The following is a 4,427-nucleotide window of genomic DNA, read 5'->3' on the forward strand; positions in this document are numbered from 1 at the left end:
AGGGCCGCGCCACCGCCGCCCAGCGCCGCCACCTCCACATCGCCGCGCGCGCTGCTGCCTCCCACTTCCTCGCTCGAGCCGCGCCGCCCTTCTCGTGCCCCCCGCCGAGCTCGCCGTCCCCCAGGACCTCGCCGCCGCCACCATGGATCTCCGGCGAGCCCCACTGTCCGGATCCCGTCGTCCACGTCGCCGCCGCAGGGCCCTCCGGCCGGATCCGGTCGGGAGGTGACCGGATCCATCTTTCCCCGCCGTCCACGACCTCCTCCGGTGCTTCCCCGACCTTCTCCGGCCATCTCCGGCGAGATCCGCCGCCGTTGACTTTTTCCCCCTGGAGGTCAAAATTCTTCTAAGTCCCTAAGTCTGTGACATTTTGTGCCCCCTGTTCATTGCATCGTAACTCCATGACCATAGCTCCGTTTCATGTGTATGAGATATCAAAATGTTCCTTGGGAGATGCTCCTCATTTCATTCCATTGTGGCATGCTTGTTTGAGTCAATCGTGATGCCCAAATCATTGATGCAAGAGTGCTATAAAATGTTTACTGCTGCTACTTATCAGTTTAGGGTGATCTATCATTTTTGTCACATTTGTTGTGTGCGTCATATGGGAATGAGCTCTACATGTGTTTTGAACTATGCCATGCCATCTTCACAGGGGTGCTTGCCATGTATTTTTGTGATCTATGTGGTGACTAGCACAAGCATGCAAAGTAGCCTTCGTGATATTGCTGATTTCAGAGACTTAGGATTTTGCTAAGTCCTTGTTCTGCTGTTATTTTTATGCCATGTAAACATGATGCTACAGTGAGAACCATGCTTGTTTTGAGTATCTTTAGTAAGGATGTTTTGAATATATGGTTATGCTCTATCCATCCATGACCCTTTTTGCAATTAGGAAGTGCCCTAGCATGCCTTAATCTTGCTCTACTTTTGCTATAAAATGTTCCTGGCAGATTGTTTACATGTTAATCAATTTTGCCATGGTTATTGCTATTGATCGATGCATGCTATGAACTTGCTCTTGCCATGGTTAGCTTCATGAACATGTCATCTTGTTTATGCTATGCTTATCTTGTCATGCAATGTCTTTTGGTGAGTGGTTTGAGCTCGCAAAGATGCCTTCATAATTCTGTTTATGCCATGCTCTATTTTCTGGTAAGTCTGAAACTGTTGATAAAACTGACTATGTTTACATGGGTGCTATCGTATCTTATGTGCCTTTTTGGCTCATGATTAGTAAGAGACTTTTGTTCTATGCATTTAGTATAATCATGCCATGCCTTTGTTTGCTATGATATGTTCCTGTAGCATATTATTTGCTAGCTCTAAACATGGCTTCCTGATTTTATTTCTGGCATGTTAGTATTTTCACCAAGTCTGTGAAGTTGATATCTTTTGCACTTTTGCCATGCTTGTTTGAACCTGCTCTTGTGTGATCTAGCCGTAGCTCAGTGTTCATGTTTTGTCAAGCATCTTGAGTACATCACGACCATATGCTTTGTTGCTAGGTTGGAGTGAAGTAGCTTAGTTTCTTGTTGCATTTTAGATGGCATCATGCTGTTAATCGCAGAATTGTGCCATTCTTGTTTTGCTTGCCATTTGCAAACCGCGCACCTGTTTTCGGTAATGTCTATATTGATTTCGACCGAAATCATCTCATCTTTCCAGCGTCACACTTGGTTTGTCAAGTTGATACCTTGATCATTCTTTCCCTTCCGAAGCATGCATATGCATTGCATATCTTGTGTTGCATATCATGTCATGTTTTGCATCATGTTGTTTGTGCATTGCACCGTGATTGATTGTTGGTCCTTTTGCTTGTGTTCTTGCCTTGGTTAGAGCTGGGAGACGAGTACGTGATCGAGGAACCTGTTGAGTACGCTAACGAGGATCAAGCTTTCGTTAACTCTGAGAACTTTGCAGGCAAGATGACCATACCCTCGAAATTACTTTTATCTTTGCTTGCTAGTTGTTCGCTCTATTGCTATGCCGCGATACCTACCACTTGCTATATCATGCCTCCCATATTGCCATGTCAAGCCTCTAACCCACCTTTCCTACCAAACCGTTGTTTGGCTATGTTACCGCTTTTACTCAGCCCCTCTTATAGCGTTGCTAGTTACAGGTGAAGTTGAAGTCTGTTCCTTGTTGGAACATGGATATTGTTGGGATATCATTATTATATCTTGTTTACTTTAATGCATCTATATACTTGGTAAAGGACCCCACTGCAAGTCTATAGTCACCTATTATGTGTTATCATTATTATATCTTATTATATCAATATATTGTTGGGATATCATTATTATATCTTATTATATCAATATATGAGTGTTCTTGATCCTTTCTTGCAAATCTATAGTCACCTATTATGTGTTATGATCCGTTAACCCCGAAGTGACAACAATCGGGATACTTACCGATGATGACCGTAGTTTGAGGAGTTCATGTATTCGCTATGTGTTAATGCTTTGTTCCGGTTTTCTATTAACAGAAGGCCTTAATATCCCTTAGTTTCCGTAAGGACCCCGCTGCCACGGGAGGGTAGGACAAAAGATGTTATGCAAGTTCTTTTCCATAAGCATGTATGACTATATTCGGAATACATGCCTACATTACATTGACGAACTGGAGCTAGTTCTGTGTCACCCTAGGTTATGACTGTTACATGATGAACCGCATCCGGCATAATTCTCCATCACCGATCCATTGCCTACGAGTTTTCCATATATTATTCTTCGCTTATTTACTTTTCCGTTGCTATTGCTATCATCACTACAAAATACCAAAAACATTACTTTTACTACTGTTACCTTTTGCTACCGTTACCACTACTATCATATTACTTTGCTACATATATTAAGTTTCCAGGTGTGGTTGAATTGACAACTCAACTGCTAATACTTGAGAATATTCTTTGGCTCCCCTTGTGTCGAATCAATAAATTTGGGTTGAATACTCCACCCTCGAAAACTGTTGCGATCCCCTATACTTGTGTGTTATCACTCCTATCGGAATTTCTCGGCACATTCGGGCGGCTTTGCTGGTCTTGTTTTACCATTGTCGAAATGTCTTGTAACCGGGATTCCGAGACTGATCGGGTCTTCCCAGGAGAAGGAATATCCTTCGTTGACCGTGAGAGCTTGTGATGGGACTTAGCAAAATGAATCAACCGCGCATAAACTTAGGGTTTGAACTTTCAAAAGTCGTGCCCGCGGTTATGGGCAGATGGGAATTTTTTAATATCCGGTTGTAGAGAACTTGACACTTAATTAAAATGAATCAATCGCGTGTGTAGCAGTGATGGTCTCTTCTCGGCGGAGTCCGGGAAGTGAACATGGTTCTTGTGTTATGCTTGAACGTAAGTAGTTTCAGGATCACTTCTTGATCACTTATAGCTTCTCGACCGTGCTTTGCTTCTCTTCTCGCTCTCTTTTGCGTATGTTAGCCACCATATATGCTAATGCTTGCTGCAGCTCCACCTCACTACCCTTTCCTACCCATAAGCTCAAATAGTCTTGATCTCGCGGGTGTGAGATTGCTGAGTCCTCGTGACTCACAGATACTTCCAAACAGTTGCAGATGCCGATGATACCAGTGCAGATGACGCAACCCAGCTCAAGTGGGAGCTCGATGAAGATCTTGATCGTTGTCTTGTTTCGTTTCCTGTTGATCAATAGTGGGGCCCAGTTGGAACGATCGGGGATTTAGCATTTGGGGTTGTCTTTTTTTATTTTGGTTCCATAGTCAGACCTTGATTGTATTTTGGATGATATATGTTTAACTTGTATGGTGTGAAGTGGCGATTGTAAGCCAACTCTTTATCCCTTTCTTATTCAGTACATGGGTTGTGTGAAGATTACCCCTCTTGCGACAAGCCTACCATGCGGCTATGCCTCTAAGTCGTGCCTCGACACATGGGAGATATAGCCGCATTATGTGTGTTATATTCTTCGACTTCTTCGACATGGCGTACAACTCGTGCAGGTCCCAGTCTACGCATGCCCGGTGCTGGAAACTCCAAAGCGTGCCTTCGTCCACGACGTGTCCCCGGGCCTGGCAAGTCTGGTGCGGCGCTTCGTCAACTTCGTCTTCGTCAATCTACGCATGCCCGATGCTGGCACCACTGGTGCATGCCTTCGTCTACGATATGTCCCCGCTCTTGGCAACCCCGGCGCAACGCGTCGTCAACAAAGTCTTCTCCCCGGCGCACCACTACTGCGCCCATGACTAACTCGGCGCCTCTTTGCGCCCGCGGCTCCACGGTGACTTCCTCGACACCGGCTACCCCAACTCGACATTGACCATGACATTCTTCGCATGGATACCTCGACCACGGCTCCTCCACCCACGCTCTCGGCTACCTCAACAACGGCACAAAGGGCTACCGCCTTGCTTGAGCAACCTCGTCGGTTGCCACACCAGCC

This window comes from Triticum dicoccoides, chromosome 1A (genome assembly GCF_002162155.2).
Source record: "Triticum dicoccoides isolate Atlit2015 ecotype Zavitan chromosome 1A, WEW_v2.0, whole genome shotgun sequence".
Classification (NCBI taxonomy): Eukaryota; Viridiplantae; Streptophyta; class Magnoliopsida; order Poales; family Poaceae; genus Triticum; species Triticum dicoccoides.